Below are 19403 nucleotides of genomic sequence, written 5' to 3' on the forward strand. Positions count from 1 at the left end.
GATGGAGCAACAGCGAAATGGGGGTAGAGAGAGGAGGAGGGTGCTGGGGAAAGTTCTGGGTTAACCCCAAATATCAAATTTCAACTGCGATGAAATGTTTCACTTGCCTTGGAGTTACTCAATCTTCCTGTTTAAACTGGGGTTAACCTTTTCAAAACCATAAACCCCAGTTCAAATGCAAGGTAAAATTATTCATTTAGAAAGCCTTTAAATTACATTTTTTTCACAATTCTAAAATGCCTCTTTCGCTTTTGTGGCTTTTGGTTTGTTTTTTTTTTTTTCAGTTTGTGGGGGGTTTTTTGTTTGTTTGTTGTTTTTGGTTTTTTTATTATTTTCTCTTCCCCCTGTCCTGCACACAGAAATGCATGTACTTGCTTCAGAACTAACCATCAGATTTATATATAATCTGAAAAATCTGGCTGTGGTTCATTTCTTTTCCCTGTCCAGGGTTCAGTGCTGGGGAGTGACTGATGGAAATGGAGAAATCTCCATCTTTTCCTGCAGACACTCTCCCAGGGATGCTGATCAAGGCTGCAGCACCTCCCAGGGGTTTTAACAAGCTGCCCTGTTGCAATCTGACATTTCAAAAATATGATTATATGAAGGTGTCTGATCTATCAAAAACACTCTTGCGGTTTCCATCTCACATAAACTGAATTTTTTTATTAAATGATCTCATTTTCCTTAGAAAGTAATTTGTTACCTGAGAGGGAACTTCACCCAATTCTCCTGTATCCTATCTGGATGTCCCTGGAGGTCCATAAAGGCCACCAAGTTTGTGGATTCACAGCATTTTATATAAAAGAAGATTTCAGTTAAATATCACACAGTTATTTTAACGTGGCAAACTGGATAAGTAGGGGACTGGTGAAGCAGAAGGGAGGGAGAGATTTCCCCACCAGCCCTGGCCCTGGGGAGCAGAGAGCTCTGATTGCCAGCACCAGTTTTGCCTCTGTTTGCAGCTGCAGACCAAGGGCATTAACCCTTCCTGGTGCCTCCTGCTTGTCCCCCTCCCTTCCCACCTGGTCTTTCTGGAACTACCAGGGGGGCAAAGCATCCCCAGATGAGGTCCTTGCTGCAGGCCAGGGCTCCAGGTGTAACAAACATCATTACCATCACAGCACTTTCAGCTGGAAACCTGATCCTCTCACTTTTCAAGCCAGAAGAGCAAGATCAGAGTCAGCTCTGGGTTACCCAGGACAGATGAAGCTTGTCCTGCATCCCTGTTCCCCAACTCTGCTCCTTCCCACAAAGCTGTTGAGGTGTGTCTGCACTGCACACTCAGGTTCCTGATTCCCACAGCCAGGAAAAGAGCAGGAGACACATTTTTACACTTATTTAAGGGAATGAGACGCCCATGGCTGACTCACTTTCACCAGTATTTATCTTCATTGAAAATCCCAGGCAGAGCAGGAGCTGGAAATCACAAAGCCCTAAATCAAGCTGGAGCCTCCAGCCAAGCTGCCCAGGACTGAGCTGCTGTGTCCTGATTTCACCAGCTTTTGACACCCCCAAATGTATTGCCCATTACAGAATGCCTGCCTGCTCCTTGGGGAAAACTGCACTTTGGAGAAAGCCCACACACCATGTGGGATCTCACCAGAAAAACACAACAGCAAACCCCAGCACAGGGAAGGAAGAAGAAGAGGAATCATTTTAATGAGAAGGAGAGCTGCTCATGGCTAATGAGTCCATGTCTGGAGTCTGTGTGTTTTAAAAATGCCCCAAGAACTTTGCTGATGAACACAGTCAGTCTGTGTGAGCTGGAAATACCCTGAGAGCTTCGAGCTCAGTGCTGAGGGTGTGCTGAAAAGGTCAATGATTTAATGGGCTGGAACAATTAATCTGGCACTTGTCTATACACCTGTTCTCTTAATGATGTGACACATCGTCCTTCTGTGTTCCCATCTGTCAACAATTAAGCTATAATTGGTGGAAATGCAATTTATCTCAGATAGAGCTGATTAGTTCTCCAATAATGGTGTTGCCAGCCTTGGGGAAGTGCAGCCCACGGAGAAGTGTCTGTGGACCACTCCATCCATATCAGAGCCTGAGCAGAGACACTCTCTGAGCATTAATTTATCAATCTGCAGCGTGCAAAATCTGACCTTACAGAAGGGGTAAAATCAGCAGAGCTGCTCCCATCACAGGGGGAATGGCTTCCCACTGGCAGAGGGCAGGGGAAGATGGGATTTGGGAAGAAAAAGGGTGCCCAGAGAAGTTGTGGCTTCCTCTGGATCCCTGGAAGGGCCCAAGGCCAGGTTGGATGGGGCTTGGAGCAACCTGGGACAGTGGGAGGTGTCCCTGCCACGGCAGGGGTGGAACTGGATGAGCTTTAGGGTCCCTTCCAACCCAAACCATTCTGTGAGTCTGTGAAACTCTTCTGCTGCTCAAAACTGTCTGACCGTGCTGGTCTTGGTTGTATTAATTCATCACAACTGTAGAGAGGCAGGTGGCATCTCATCCTCTGCTCATGTTTTCTAGCATCCTTCCAGACACTGGAAATGAAAACATTTTCTTTGTGACTAAAGGTGAGACACAGACTTTTCTACAAACTGCAGAAGATGGAAAAAAAAAAAACAAACCCAACCAAGCTCCCACAATGTGTGTTCTGCACCTCAGCCATGGAGACTTCAGGGAGAGGCTTTCAGCTCCCAGCTCGAAATGCTGGAATCATCTGAAGGCTGAGCCAGTCCAGGCAGCTCTGGGGAGGACACAGTTTGCCCCTCACCACATCTGAGCACACCCAGCTCCAGCCCCAGTGACACCCACAGGAACCAGAGTCTGTGTCCAGCAGAGCCCCTCACCAGGCTGAAAATGTGATTTTGTGGCTATCCCACACTACCCAAAGCTTCAAGGCAGGGCTGGACCCTTCCTGCAGGTTACAGGAGTCTCCACACAGGAGTGTGCTGGAGAACCTGCTCAGCCCAGATTCAGCCCCTTCAGAGAATTCAGATTATCATTTTTCACCAAAACAGCAAAGAATGGAGATTTTACACTGTTATTGATGTGGGTATGGATAGCAGCAAATGGTACAGCCCCTACAGGAGATGTGGGTCAGATCCCTGCCCCAAAGGACATTGGATGTCCCCAGGGAAATGGTTATAGGATGTTTTTGTCAAACATGGCCAGAACAAGCCAAGTTCTTCCAGCTCAGGGTTAGCTGAACTGGTTTTGCTGAAATGTGAAATCAAAATGATAATGCTCAGCCTGAAGTCAGCACCAGCCTGGTGAAATCATTAGCGATTAAATGTACAATTTGTAAGAGGAAATGTCAATGAACTGCACTTCTGTATTTAAAAAAGGAGCCGGGGTTGCTGTAACACCTCTGTTACTGTTCTTGAGAAAAAATAAATTAATTACACTTAGCAAAGAGAGGTGTTAGGTAAATAAAGCTGAACAAAGCCCCACTGTAACTGGATCTCACTGACTCGTCTGGATTAACGGGATTTTCTGACCTCCCTGGGCTCAGTCCCACCTGGTGCTCAGAGCATTTGACCTGCTCAGGAATGTCTGAGTCTCCAGCATCACATCACATCCCCTTCCCCGGTGCACACAGCATTCCAAAGCAGGGAAAACCCCACCGTCTGAGCCACTGGGACCCATCAGCGTCCCTGCTAAACCCTTTATGTGCCCTGGAAGGTGTGTGACAGGCTGGGATTGCTCCAATCTGCTTACACAAAGCTGTACAGAAAAGCCCCCGGGAGCAGCGACTGGAGCAGCTCCTTTTCAGGCTGTACACCAAGATTGAAGCCTTATCACCAGCTTGGAAAAACACCAAGCTTGGCAGGTTTTTGTTCGCCTCATCAGGTACCCTCAGACTGCCACAGCACAGTCCCAGAGCCGCTGTTTTCCCTCAGTTACAGCTCCCAGCTTCCTTCAAATAATTCCCGAAAAAGGTCAAGCCATGGCACAAGGGTCCTCTAGTGAATTTAGAGGAAGGAGGCAGCTCCTGTTTGAGCCTCTTTAGCTGTTCCTGGACCTGAGCTGGCTCTCCCTGGCAGCAGCGCTGCTGCAGAGATCCCTGTCCCATTGGGAACACAATCCAGGGATCCCTGTCCCACTGGGAACACAATCCAGGGATCCCTGTCCCTGTGGGAACACAATCCAGGGATCTCTGTCCCAGTGGGAACACAATCCAGGGATCCCTGTCCCACTGGGAACACAATCCAGGGATCTCTCTCCCATTGGGAACACGATCCAGGGATCCCTGTCCCACTGGGAACACAATCCAGGGATCCCTGTCCCACTGGGAACACAATCCAGGGATCCCTGTCCCACTGGGAACACAGTCCACCTCCACTGATGCCACAGGGCTGCCCACCGATCCCTCCTGCTCTTGAAAGAGGCAGGAAAAAAAAAAATTATTTCTTGCTTAGCACAAGGGTTGGAGCTTTTTGCCACCTACTGACACGCTGTGGGAACAGCTCACCCAGAGGATTCCTGCAGGAAGGCTCAGTCCTGCCCTGGCTGGGGCACCCAGCCCATTGTACAAGCAGGGCAGCCCCAACAATGGGGAGAAAATGATGCATCTGACTCCACTGATATCAGCAGGCTAATTAATTACTTTATTATACTATATATTATTCTATTATACTTTATTATAGTACAATATATTTACTTTATTATACTAGATCTTATTCTACTATACTTTATTATAGTAGAATATATTTACTTTATTATATTATATAATATTCTACTCTACTATTACTTTATTGGACTATATTATCCTATCCTATATTACCCTGAATCTGCCAAGCACTCCACTCCACTGCCCAGAACCTGGGGACTGTCATCCACACACCTGGGGTAAATTGGTCAGTGAATCAAAACACTCACACCAGAATCCAATGAACAATTACCAATTACTAATTACCAATTCCCTTCAGGTAAACAGCCTTCCACAGTGCATTCCACTTGTGAACAGCAAGAGGAGCAGCAACTGAGATGAGAATTGTTTTTTTTTTCCTTTCTCCGAGGTTCAGAGAATGCGAATCCCAGAAATATCCTTGGGAAGTCGTGCCCTGCTTTTCTCTGCGAAGGGAAATGTGGCCACACCAGCCCCGGCTGAGAGGGACAGGGAAATAAAGCCAGGGGTGAGCAGGGCACTTGGTGAGAGCAGCACTTAACCCACAGAATCCTGCAACATCCTGGCCTGGGAGGGACTCTCAAGCATCATCAAATGCAACTCCTGGCCCTGCACAGACACCCCAACAATCCCCCCCTGGGCCTGGAGCATTGTCCAAACACTCCTGGAGCTCTGGCAGCCCTGGGGCTGTGCCCATTCCCTGGGGAGCCTGGGCAGTGCCCAGGAACTCCCTGGGGAAATAACTTTTTTCCCTAATATCCAACGTAACCCCCATTGACGCAGCTGCAAGTCCTTAAGCCCCATATTTGATTGGTCCTGGCTGTAATTCCCCATTTTCTCAGTCTTTGAGCACCTTATTTCATCATTCCACATGTGAGAAATCATTTTTCCTGCTGGCAAAACCAAGCCTTGCTTTCTTCCCCTTCTATCTTGCCTCAGTTCATTTATTTTTTTTCCCCTTTCTCTCCCCCTAAATTCCCTTTCTGGCCAGGTTGGATGGGGCTTGGAGCAAGCTGGTTTGGTGGGAGGTGTCCCTGCCTGTGGAATTGGAATTAAAGGTGATTTTAAGGTCCCCTCCAACCCAAACCATTCTGGGATTCTGTGGCACGAGCCTGTACAAAGTGTCCCCACAGGAGATGTCAGTGCCAGCCCAGGGGAGCTGTAAATCTGGGGCATCCCCCACCTGCCCAGAGCCTCTCCCATGTTTTGCTCCACACTTTTGTTCACTCCCATCAATGCTGATGCTCCCCCTCGGGGATGGGGCACAGCAAACCCTGCTGTGCTCCTGATCCAGCCCCAGATTTCCCTGATTTCCCCAAATTTCAGTTCCTCCTGACTCACAGCTGGCATTAACTGCTGGTCCGTGCAGCTGTGATTTAACATCCAAAATAATCCATTTTACTCAAAATATTAAATAACCACTGTTCTGTGAGAAAAGAGGAGAAAAAAGGAGCAGTTTTGCAGTCACCCCTTGCAGCTACACATTTCTAATTAAACACTGAGGACCAAGCAGTTGTCCCTCACCGGTGGCCCCTTGTCCCCAGCTCCAAACATCACCCAAACCAACCAGCACAGCTTTGGACTTCCACAAATTCAGGCTGAGCTTAAAAACCAGGCATTACTCCTACTTAACACACAAACCACCTCCTTCAGTTTAGCCAAGTTGACCTAAAAATGCAGATTTTTGCCACACAAAGATGCCTTTGAGAGCTGCTGGAGCTGATTTTTTTTTCCCCCAGTGTTCTCCTTAGGAAAAAGCTTCTGAAGCTTCATTTGGCTACATTGCACTACACAGGGACTGTGAGGCCATGGCTGCTGCCATGGGGTGGGGATTGATAAAATAAGACACTTAATTTTCTTAATTTTGCTTAATTTTCTTAATTTTTCCTAATTTTCAAAATGTGTCTGTAGGTCTTTGCAAAATGTATTTCAGAAATTCTGCTTTTCCTTAAGAATCTCCCACTCTTAAAAACCACATAAACAGAAAGCCACTGAGGTTAGGAGCAGGGGTTTGGTTTGGGATTTTTTCTCTGGTTTTCATTTATTGAAATCCCCACTTTTCAGCCACAGCAAGTTACTGCTGCTGTTTTTGTAAAGACGATTTGTAACAACGAGCTGGCAAGATATTACTGAAAGTAATCACAAAAACTGGCAGAAAATGCTAAAGCAGAAAAAAAAAAAAAAAAAAAATAAGGCCTTCTCTCTGTAGCAACTTTTCTTTCAACTTTTATTTTAATTTGCCCTTATATCCTCCTAATAAGTGTATCTTCCTCCCCTGGTGGAACTTGAGGTGATTTCCTCTTGTCCTGTCACTTGTTCCTGGGAGAAGGAGCCACCCCCAGCCTGGCTAAGCCCCACTTACATCCAGGGGTGGCTTCAGGCAAAAATCATCCATCTCCTGGAGAAAGAGAGTGGTGGGAGTTAAGGTCCTGCTCCTGCTGGTGCTGGATCCTTGCACAGCCAGATGGGACAAAAATTGGGGTTTTTGGGGCTGGAGTCAGAGCCAGCTTTGCCTCAGCAGCCAATGGTTTGATTTATTTTCCCAGCTCTGCCCTGTTCTCTTCTGTCACATTCCCATTCTCTGAAAAAATCCCTTTGCCCAGGATTTTCTCCTGGGAAGCTGAGAAGCCTCAGAGAAAAAAGAAAACAATAATTATCTCATTTGCTTCTCCTGTGTTGTGCTCATGTGGAATGTGTTTGGAGATTGTTTCATTGGATTCTGCTGGGAGTTGTTTTGACTCTTTGGCCAATCAGGGCCAAGCTGTGTCAGGACTCTGGAAAGAGTCACGAGTTTTCATTATTATCTTTTTAGCCTTCTGTAAGTATCCTTTCTGTATTCTTCAGTATAGTGAAGTTTAGTATTCTTTATTATAATATAGTATCATAAAATAATAAATTAACCTTCTGAGGACATGGAGTCAGATTCATCATTCCTTCCTTCATCAGGGCACCCTGCAAATACAATACTCTTCCCTTCTTCCATCCCATGGCAAGAGCCCCTGTCTGAGATCCCAACCTTTGCTGTTTAAAACTTGAATTTTTCCTCCCTCTCAGCTGACAGGAAAACTCCAGGAGTGAATCCACAGCTGGGCTAAAGCAGCTTCCAGAGCATAAAGGGGCCCCAGAAGAGTTAGAGGGGAACATTTAACAAGGGGAAATGGCTTTAAATTGACATAGGAGAGGGTTAGATGGGATATTGGGAAGGAATTCTTCCCTGGGAGGGTGGGGAGGCCCTGGCACAGGGTGCCCAGAGAAGCTGCTCCATCCCTGGAATCTTCTCCTACCATGGGAACACAGATATTAAGCTGCACATTATACAAGGTTAACCCCAATTTTTTCCTCTTTGGATGCAACACACTGAAGAGTTTTCTGATCCAGGTGTTTAAATGACAGGAGTCCAGTCTTCATCTGTGTGAGAAGGAAAAAAATAATTACAAAACATTAAAAAGATTTTTAAAACCCCAACAAAAATACAGAGAAATATCTGAGTTGGAATTAGACAGCAAGAAGAGTCATGTCAGTGGTTATGCTGCAGAAATAGTTAAAATGAGTGAGTTCTTACCTCTTCATTTCCCAGCTCTCGAGTACTCAGATTCTGTACCTGATGTTCCAGTTTAGCACAATGGGGCCTGGCTTTGTGCTCACACCAGGAACTGCAGAGGGGCACTGAGATCTGGAGCAGGGAGTGAGCCTGAGAGAAGAAAACCCTTGGAATGGGATGATCTTTAATGTCCCTTCCATGTTCAGTAGCCTTTTTGAGCCAGGTCTCACAAGCTCTTGGAGGTCTATAACACACCCAAGGTAGCTCAGCTGCCTTTGGAGGCATAAAAATGAGCAGGATGGCTTCTGTTGCAGTATTGGGAACAAAAAGGTTTAATAAAAGGCAAAATAATAAACAAAGGAAAACCGAGTTAGGTGCAGGAGGTCCTTGCTCCTGGTAAAACACCTCACAAAAGTGATTATTTCTTTGTTCACTTCTTTTTCTGGTAAATTTAAATTGCCTGAGACTTTTTGGCTTCTGTCCAATTAGCTATCCTTAAGTTTCAGGTGAAGTCCCCCAGGCCTTTGACGTGGCTTTTTCACCCAATCAAGAAGAGAAACTTCTGGACTTCTTTCCTTTTTGAGGGGACAAAAGATAGTTTTGTCCCTCCATCAACAAGGAGCACACTCCTACACCTTCCAACCCAAACAATCCTGTGATCCTTTGGTGGCTGATGGTCACTGAGGGCTGCTTTTGATAGAGTGGCTCTCTCTGCAACAAAAGTTTCACAAAATCTATGACAGCATCATAAAATTTGGCTCAATGTCCCATCAGACAGGAGGGAAATAATGAAATGCTTTTAGGGCACCGTTTTCCCTGAAGTCACCTCCCTTCAGTGTCAGATTTTGCCAGCCATAAGCAGAACCCCTGATGGACCAGAGTGATGAGTCAGGTGTAAAATGGATGTAAAATGATAAAAGGTGTAAAATTGAGCTTTCCCCTGGGGAATCCCTGTCCTGCAGGGCTGCCTGCAGCTCCCCAGCCCCGTGGCTATCATCTTCCATCCCTTCCCTGCTGCCTGCTTTGGGGGCCAGGTGTAACAGGATTCAGCGGTGCTGATTGCACTGATTAACACACAAATCACACCCCGGAGCCTTGGATGCTTCCTGCAATTCATCATCCTCTTGGCACGTTTCAAAGAGCCCAAGAAAGATGATTAAAAAAAAAAAAAAAGACAAAGAAAGACCTCAGACAGATAAAAAAAGCAAAAAGCCACCCCCAAATGTGAGAGCAACATCGGCTCAGGTTTTCTGCTGGTGGTTTTTCTCATCACCACCTTCCCGCTGCCAGGAGAAGGAAGGTGTTACTTTGGTGACCAAATAAATGCACACCAAGCCCCTGACCTTGAGGAAATGTCCCTGCTTTCAGAGGACAGGCAGTAACCCAACAGCTGGAGGAGCAGCACATTGCCCACACAATTAAAGGCTTGTTAACATGAAACCCAACCTTCCATCCCAGACACAGATCTGGGGTTAAATGCTCTGGGAGATGGGGGAGCAGAGTGAGAGAACAGCCTGGGGTCTCTTCCCATCCGCTGAGGTGATTTTACCAGCCCTGAGCAGGTTCCTAACCTGCCACACCTCCTGCTGCAGTGAAACTTTGCCCAAAGGTTCATGGATTTCAGCCCCTTGGTGCTTTACAGCAAATGCACAGTGTTCTGTCAGAGAAGTTCATGGATTGGGGTTCCATTCCAGGATGAAGCTGATGAAGTAAAGCTGTGGCCATGGTGAAGGCTCTGAGGGATCCCTGAGCATCCACCTCCCTGAGCATCCATCTCCCTGATGTCCTTCAGAGTGCACACAGCTGGCTCAGAGGGATGCAGCCCACACTTCCAGCCTCCAGAAAAAAAAGGATTTTGCACAAATTTTCAGTTTGTCCCCCTCTGAGTGCCTGGCCAGAAACAGACAATAAACCCAAAAGTGTTCTAAGGACATAGAAAGCTTAACTGAAAGAAAACAACAGAGTTCCCAAATGGAAAAGCAGGATTTGGCATTTGAGGTTTCCCAGGTAAAGCTTAAGCTTGTTTACCAAGATGGATCTGGGAGATGTGATTAATTCCCTGCTCTTATACATGAGAACATTTATCTGCCTGCTTAGACCACCCCAGGGGAGGCTCACCTCTCTGAGGGCATCACAAAATGCTGCTGAGCACCCCTGGACCAGGAGATCCTTCCCTGGCCACGTGCCTGGCAGGGGTGATGCCTGGAGGGGCTACCTGGAACCAGAGTTAAAGGAATAAAGGAGGAATAAAGGAATAAATAAATTTATTAAAAGGCCTTCAAAGGATTCACCTTGGGCAGTAGAAGAACCCAACCATGGTTCTACCCAAGATGGACCACAAGTAATGAGTTTTCACACTTTTATAAGTTTCCATATTAGGGTTAATTGTGCATTTTAGCTCCAGGTGATGCAGTCCCATCCTCCCAGTTTGCTCACCTCAGTTTGCTGTTTTTACACTTTTTGGGGCTGAAGCTGCAGAGGTGTCCTTGGTTCTGGGGCTGGAAAAGGTTTGCTTTGTCCTGAACTGTGAGGAGAACTTGCTAACAATTTAGTTCAGAGTCACACACTAAGGCAGTGCAGAATCTGAAAAATATGAAAGCTAAAACTTAAGGCATCAGGGGTTTGGTGGGCGCAGAAGTTGGGAGCAGCTCCTGGAGAAGTCCCTCTGCTTTCCTGCTCCTCCGGGAGAGCCCTTGCTGCCACACCAGCCTGGAGGGAGAAAAATTAATCAGAGGGGGCTGGAAAGGCAGAGGCTGAAGGGCAGGTGATTGTGTTCCTGGGGGAGATGGACACAGGAGCAGGGGTCAATCTGGGTTATTTTATAACTGAGGTGGAAGCTGCTCCATGGGGGAACAGCCAGCACTGCCAGGGCCCAGCTGGGAGCTGGAGGAGGTCACTTGTGGTGGCTGAGCTGCTCTCACAGCCAAAATACCAAGGTGCTGCTCTCCCTGCCCTTGTTCCCAGCTTCTCCTCTGCTAGCTGAACCTTCCTGGGAGCTGCCTCAGTTTATCACCCAGCAGAAACACATCACCAGGTGTGTATTTGTGCTGAGGAACACAATCTTCCCAGAGGAGGGCACACACTGGCTGCAGACAGGGCTGCTCTTCCACCCTGTTTCTGCCTTTCTGTGGGCTCTGGTAGCCCATTCTGCACCAGGAGCTCATTCTTTTCACCACCTCTCAGCCTGCTCAGGCTTCTCCTCCTGGCCACACAGAACTGCTCAGCTGGATGAGCTGCTGCCCTTTCAGAGCAGACCCTGCTGACCCCTCTGCAAGAGGCATCACCTTGTTGGCATGCTTTGCAGCCCCAAATTATCTGTGAAATCCCCCTCCCAGCCCCAGAGTGCCCATCCCTGTGCATGCAGGAGACACTGGGGACAGCTCACGAGCTTCACACCTCTGATTTCCCATCCCTGGCACTTCCCTCTCCTCCTATCCCTCCTATCCCTTACTCCTTTTCTCCTCACCTGTGTTACCACACCTGATTTGAGGCAGTTACTATCAAGGAAGAATCTGTTTCACCAGGCTTGGTTTGCCTCAAGTATGTAAAGCAAATATAAATATAATATATAACATATAACATATAATATATAATACTGTATTATTATATATAAAATACTGTATTATATATACTATATATTATAATATTATTTAATTAATAATATAATAATATTATATATTACATAGTATATAGTATATCATATACTTATAGTATATTATAATATATTATATATTATAATATATAATATATATAAGTATAATATTTAAGTATATTATTATACTATATTACATATAATACTATATATATTACTATATATAAAATACTATATATAACATATATATTATATATAGTATAGTATATATAGTATAGTATTATATAGTATATTATATTATACATTATACATTATACATTATACATTATATATTATATATTATATATTATATATTATATATTATATATAAGATATTAGATATTAGATATTAGATATTAGAAATAGTGTATATATTATATTATATTATATTATATTATATTATATTATATTATATTATATTATATTATATTATATTATATTAATAATACAAAAATATAAAAATATGGGAGTTCTGTGCTCTCTGCCCAGCTTCATCCATCAGCCCAGCCTTGCCTCCCTGCTTCACCCCCATATTTCTTATTAAAAACCAAATGCAGAGATGAGACCTGTGCATCCCAACCTTCTCTTGCCTCATTTCTATGTAAAGCTCTTCTCAGCAAGCTCGAGCTGCTGCTGCAGATAATTCAGCCTGGGATCACCCAGGCAGTGGTGGAGCAGGCTCCCAGCAGAATCCAGATGGGATGCAGCCACTCCAGATCTTCAGGAAGCAGCCTGGTGATACTTGTTGAGCCACATAAAGAGCACTGTGGGGCACAGCTGTAGGAGCCAGAGGACTGGAAAAGCAGCTGGAAGCTTTACAGAACCTTTCAGAAGGAGAAAAGGAAAATTTTCTTGCTGTAAATTTTGACTTCCAAAGGTGCCCAGGTGGTAACATGGAGCAAAAAGTGGCTTCACTTTTTGGGGCTCCACCTTGCTGTGGATGCAAGGTTTCTCTTGAAAAGACTAATCCTTTGTGTAGAGTCTGTATCTTGAGATGTTTGAGTGAATACCATGTACTCAGAGCAACAATGTGGAGAATTACGGAATCATTTAGTATGGAAAAGCCTTCTAAGATCATCCAATTCCCCCAGCACTGCCAAAGCCACCACAAACCCATGTCCCCAAGCGGCTTTGAAATCCCTCCAGGGATGGGGACTCCATCCCTTCCCTGGGCTTGACAATCTTTTCAGCGAAGAACTGTTCACCTGTATCCAATCCCAACCTCCCCTGGCACAACTTGGGGCTGTTTCCTCCTCTCCCTTGTGCCCTGGCAGATGAGACCAGGGGGAGTCAAAGTCCCCAGCCCTGCATCCACGTGTTCACAGCCAAACTGATGCCAGCCCCATCAATGCCGCCACTGTCTGCAGAAAAATGGGTGAAATTCTTGCTGCTAAACAAACAGAAATGTGGGAAAAGTCCAGGATACATGGGCATATGTCTGTGGCTGTAGTTCCATTTTGGGACCCAGGACATTCTCTGGCTGCCCTGGGTGATTTGAGACCCTGGCAAGAGGCTCTGAGACCTTGGCAGAGAGTCACAAACACCTGTGCCTTTGATTTTAGCCCATGGAAACAATTACCAACTTTGTGTGAGGAGTTACAAGCCACAAGAGTTGGAGTAGAATGATAGTGAATTTGTCACAGGGTGAAAAAGTAGAATTTTGGGATTTTAAAATGGGGGCTCAAGAAGCAAGATGGAGGAATCTGGGTGTGTCCTGTCCTCCTTCTCCTTCTTCTTGTCCTCCATCTTCTGCTGTGATGGTGACACTTCTGGATTGGTTTAGAGTAGAGACAGACTGTCTAACATAGGTGATAGGGATTGGAAAATTATTGTAAATAAAGTACAGGTAGTTCTAAGTATAAAAAGCCAACACCACCCCAAGGGCAGGGACTGTGCCACAACCCGACCTGCTGGACAGACCTCAGCAGGTCAGAGAAGGAATGCAATAAATAAGGGAAAATAAACAACTTTGAAAAGCAGAACTGACGACTCTCAACTTCTTCTTCAATCATGGGACTGCGAGAAAAAAGACAAGGCAGGGTGACAACCAGGATGGCTGTGATGGGCAGCAGGGATTTAGAAGTGCCAATTAAAAGCTGTTGCCTGTTGCAGGCAGGTTTCAGAGAGCTGCCCCAGCTGAGACAGCTGCTGGTGTAGCTGCTGTTTCAGGAGGTGGTTTGCTTTATTGCTGCTTTGTTAGCTGTGACCTACTGTGGTTCACCATTTCCCCCTCAACTCCTAATTTTAAGGAAAAATTCAGTTTCTGTTTGGTGAAGCGAGGCTGTCTAAGCCTCGAGCCTCATCTGAGTCACAGGAGTCAGAGCCCCCATCCTGTGTCAGGACCAGCTTTAAGGATTAACCCCCGTGGCTGCAGAAAGTCCCCAGCAAAACCTGCTTTGGCTCAAGTCCACGAGATCAGGCTCCTGTAACAAGCCAGTGCTGACAAATGGGAACTCCCACACCAAATCCTTGCTTTGCTCTTTTCTGTGCCTTTCCCCTGCCACGTGAGCTGGTGTTTTAAGCAGGATAATGCTTGCTCAGGCCATTCTTGTTTGCACAGAGAGAAGAAAAGGGTGGAGGATGAGCAGATTTCCCCTCCAGCACATCCCAAGCCTCCCATCTGTACAAGGTTTGGAAAATCCATGTACTCCAAGGCACGATGACAGCACTTGCAGCAGTTCTGATTTCCAGGATTCATGAATCCAAAGGATTCCAGCACACCCAGCCTCTCCTGCCTCAGTTTCCCCTTTTTCCTCCCCAGCCTGTCCTGAGCCAGTTTGCCCAGAGCTGACAATGCATCCAATGCAGGCTGACAGAAAGGAGTTTTAGGGCTGGATACAACCAAAAGAAACCCCAGAAAATGATCTCTGCATTTCAAGGAGCAGAAATTTGCAGCTTAAAGAAATCTAAATCTCCCTGGAAACTATTTACCAAGGAAAACTTACCCACAGTAATCCATCCTTTGAGTGTTAGAACAGCTTGAAACTAAAAAGTTTGCAGAGCTGAAGCAGGAGAGGAAGACGGATGAAGCTGGCAAAAGACCATTAAAAAGATATTTAAAAATATTTTTCTGGAATTTGATTTTTATTTCCACACTTGGATTAAGCTCTTCAGCTGGTGAGGAAAAACCAGGAGAAGTCACTCTCAGGATCTGTGAGAAAAAAAAAAGGCTCTTTCTGTAGGTTCAAAATGTTCCTGGGATTTTGAGGCTGAGAGTTTTCTGAGAGCAGTTCTTCCAAAGGACTTTCCAAGAACACACAGTAAACTGCAAAACAATCTCACAGAGAACTACAAAATTCCTGTTGGAGAGATAGAAAAGTTATTTTCTATCCACAAGGACAGAACCAGAACATTGAAGTTTGACATTTCTATAAATGTATTTTTTGGCCTGTTTTGACACAGTAGGAGGGAGTGAGAATACTGAGATTATAGAGCCCAATGCAAGGCAGCACCTCTGTAAAAGTCTGCTCCATATTCCATTTGTCAGTTTATAAATGGAGCCACTGGAGCAATCTGTGCTTCATGGACATCACCAGATTTTCAATTTCCCTTCAATAAAACAAAACAAAACAAAACAAAAACCCCAAGGAGAACACTTTAGCTTTTTAATCATATCCAGACCTGTTTCCTGTAATGAAGAACTTCTTTTCCAATCCCAGGAGAGCAATTCTTTGAATGTCACTTTCAGATAGTGAGATAAAAATCTCTGCTGTTTGCAGGAAAAGGCTCCAATGCCATTTGTGGCTTGAACCACTTCCCAATTTATTCACTTTCTGAGGCTGTTTACATTTTCAGGCAGCCTAGCTCACTGATCCCTAACAAGCTCAGTTTATTGCTGCAAGAAACACAGCCCTGTGCCAGGCACAGGAGAGACTTCAGACCTGGGGACACCAAAAGGCTTTTGGATCAAGCCACCTGAGTAAAAAAATGGGTGGAAGAGAGAAGAAAAAATTCAATTTTGTGGTGAATTCTATCACTGACCAGCAGCAGGAGCCACGGATGGTGCAAGCCCTTCACTAGGGCTGAACCTGAAACTGCTGTTCATTCCTGGAGAGCTGCAGGACTCCCAGACCAGCATGGAGAGGGGACATGAGGGACAAGGACATCCTTAATTTGTCTGAAGAGCAGCTGGTTCTCTTCTTTATATAATTATCTCCTCCAGCAAAGCCTCCTGCTCGGAGTCAATGGGGCTGGAGCACACTTAGCCCAGCTCAGGGGTGACAGATCAACTCCTTTCATCAAATGCATCCAGCTCCAAGGGCTCCTCTGTTTGTTCTTGCTGATATTAGAGACTAATTTTGATTTAGACTAAGAGCCTTTTCCATCCCTTGGGAGGGAGCTGTGGCAACACCAGAGTACTCAATTAACTGTGTGCTCTAAATTACTCATGGAAAGGAATATGTTCATGTGGACAGGGATTGTCAGGGTACTGTCTGGAAAGGGGTTTAATAGCTAATATAATAAATATAATAAATATAATATTATAATGTATTATAATGTATTATAATGTAATAATAAATATAATAAAGAAAATATATAATATAAAATTATATATTGTATATAAATATATAATATAATATAATATAATATAATATAATATAATATAATATAATATAATATAATATAATATAATATAATATAATATAATATAATATAATATAATATAATATAATATAATATAATATAATATAATATATAAAATGTTTCCAGGAGTTGGGCTACAATAATCTCTACAGGTCTCTTCCAACTCAGATTATTCTATGAGTCTATAATATTATTATTATTATATATAAGTAATATTTCAGCTTTGCATAAATCTTTCTTGCTTTAGCAAAGCTGCTTGGTCACCTACTTTTTCAACCTTCTTCTTAACTGGTATTTTACAAACAAACAACAACAACAAAAAAAGAGCAGCAGGTGGCATCTTGTTACAGATAGAAAGTAGAAAATCAGTTGTTATTAAGCTCCTGTATTCAATCTTTGGCCACTACCTCCCCTTTGTCACCTTCTCTCAATCTTTGACACCTGGAGAGAAGCATTCACTTCAGCAAAAAGTAATTTTCCTTTCCTGCTTTTGCTTTTTTTTAAAAAGAAAATGCCCAAAATCAAGGCAATAGCTGGTGCAGAAAATAGGAAAAACACCTCTCAGAGAAGTGATGAAGCTGTTTAGGACATTTTTTGCTGATGCTCTCAGGGTTCAGTTTTGGTTGTGACAGATAATTTTTAAATCCAGGATGGAATTTGTGGTGGATGCAGAGCCGGAATTTAAATCTGTGTCTCCCAGCTGGAGGTTACAAACTCCAGCCACCTGCAAGGGCTGAACAGCTGGGGAATCATTCACTGCAATAACAGAATTCTGGAAGGGTTTGGGCTGGAAGAGACCATCTCTTTCCACCCCTGCCATGCACAGGGACACCTTCCACTATCCCAGGCTGCTCCAAGCCTCATCCAACCCGGCCTTGGACACTTCCAGGGATCCAGAGGCAGCCACAGCTTCTCTGGGAAACCTGTGCCAGGGCCTCACCACCCTCACAGGCAGCAATTTCTTCCTCATCTCCAACCCAAATCCATCCTCTGTCAGTTTGAAACCTTTCCCCCTTGTCCTGTCACTCCACGACCTTGTTAAAAAGTTCCTCTTTAGGTACTGGGAGCTGTAAAAGAATCATAAAAAAACCTGGAAGGAGAAAAGCCTTGGAGCTCCTGGCAGAGGAGCAGCAGCCTCTGGCACGTTGGGTACAGCCCTCAGTCACCTGCACACCACACACAACTACAACTGCTGGCAAATCCCCAGGGTTTTAGGAGCCTGGACAAAATGAGATAAATAAAATGGAATAAAAGCTCAAAGTACATGGAAAGTACTGTGAGAGGATTTCAAAAGTACATTTTTTCTAAGTACATACAGGACTTCTCTGTATGCCTTAAAGAGTTCTCCGCATTGCAATGGCTGCAAGCAGCTCTCAATTCTTGGTTACTTACAACCAAAACAATAAATCCCCTCCTTACCTCCCAGGAAAATCCAGTGTGTCTGTGTTAGTCATGACTTAACAGCCATGAAAAAGGACCCATTTCAGTTCAGCTGTGACACTGTTCAGATAAATGATGTTCAGGATGCCCCTGACACAGGCATGGCAGTTTTTAAATCAAGCCATGATAGGCAGTTTTCTCCTGTAAAAATTCTCCCACCATTTCTCTGTCACAGAATCCCAGAATGGTTTGGGCTGGAAGGGACCTTCAAGACCACCCCTGCCATGGGCAGAGGCACCAGGTTGTTCCAAGCCCCATCCAGCCTGGCCTTGAGCAAGTGTGTGTTTGTATTTTGTAGAGAAAGCAAAACAAGCATTAGAACATTCCCGTTGAAAAGGAAATAGATAAACAACGTAACCATTTATTTGACTGCATTGTATTTAGACAACTTGTACATTTCGTAACCCCACTGGTTTTGTTCTCATCAAAAAGGATAAAGGGACAGAAGAATATAATCCACTCAAAACAGCAGTCCAGTATTTTGAGATACACTTGCTATTTTCATAGATGCCCACCTGATACCTGAACTCCAACATAGCTTGTAATGTTTATACAAGACCTGAAGTTTTTTCAACACAGCACTGAGTTGTAGCAATGTCTCGCAGTGCCCTGAAAAAGTTTGTGACATACTCTGCAACACCAATCTGATGATGCCTTGAAGGTGATGAACCTGATCATTTCTTAAAAAAAACAACATAATGAATGCAAACATCCAGACTGACATGTCAGCCAGTAGCAACATTTGGGTAAATTTAAATATAAAAGCAATCAACTCCTTAGTTAGATTTGTCAATGCAAAAAGGCGAGGGGGAGAGAACTGTGTTTAGCAACAGACAGGAGAAATAACCAACCTTTCCTTGCCAGATTCCTTTTGAAAACCTATGCAAATTCAAGGCTTCCCACTTGATTTCCCAATCCCAAGCAGCACAGAGAAGAAATCTGTTTGACAGGACCCAGCACATGCAGCTCAGTATCTCCTGCAGTGAACTGTGACACAGCAGAACCTTTCAGGCCATACTGAAAAACAACAAAAAAAAGAGATCTACACCTATTTTGCTCAGTATTTTCGACACAGGAATGGCAGCAACCACTTCTTACAATAACCAACCAGAATTGTATTTGAAATTTGCTCCAGAGGGATGTTTTTGGCAGCGAGGAGGGATTTCAGCTCACTTGCCAGTCGGCTTTTGCATCTGAAGACACCCACGGCTTAAATATTAACCAATAGAAAACTTGCCTGTCTGGCTTTGCAGACTGAAACCCCAGCAAGACACACAAGGCAGCCCAGTTTGCAATTTGTGAATCAAGCCCAGCAGCTGCTTGCAAGGTCTGAAACCTTCCTGATCCAGCTCCAAGGCAGTCCCTATGTCCTGGACCACAGCTGAGGGAAACCTGACTCAAGCGATTGAGTCCAACACTGAAGTCTTAACACTGATCAAAACTGCTGAAAAGCCACCCAGAAAAACTGGCAGCCCTGAGGGAGCAGGGTTACAAGAGGTTTGATGGTGTCACAAGGCAGCAGTGGCTACACACAGGCTTTAGGCTGAGCTCCAGCATGTCCTGGGAGTAACAGACCCCACTTACAACACTTTGTCTTGGGCACCCTTTTAAAGATGAGT

The sequence above is a fragment of the Camarhynchus parvulus genome, chromosome 5 (genome assembly GCF_901933205.1).
Source record: "Camarhynchus parvulus chromosome 5, STF_HiC, whole genome shotgun sequence".
NCBI classification, from domain to species: domain Eukaryota; kingdom Metazoa; phylum Chordata; class Aves; order Passeriformes; family Thraupidae; genus Camarhynchus; species Camarhynchus parvulus.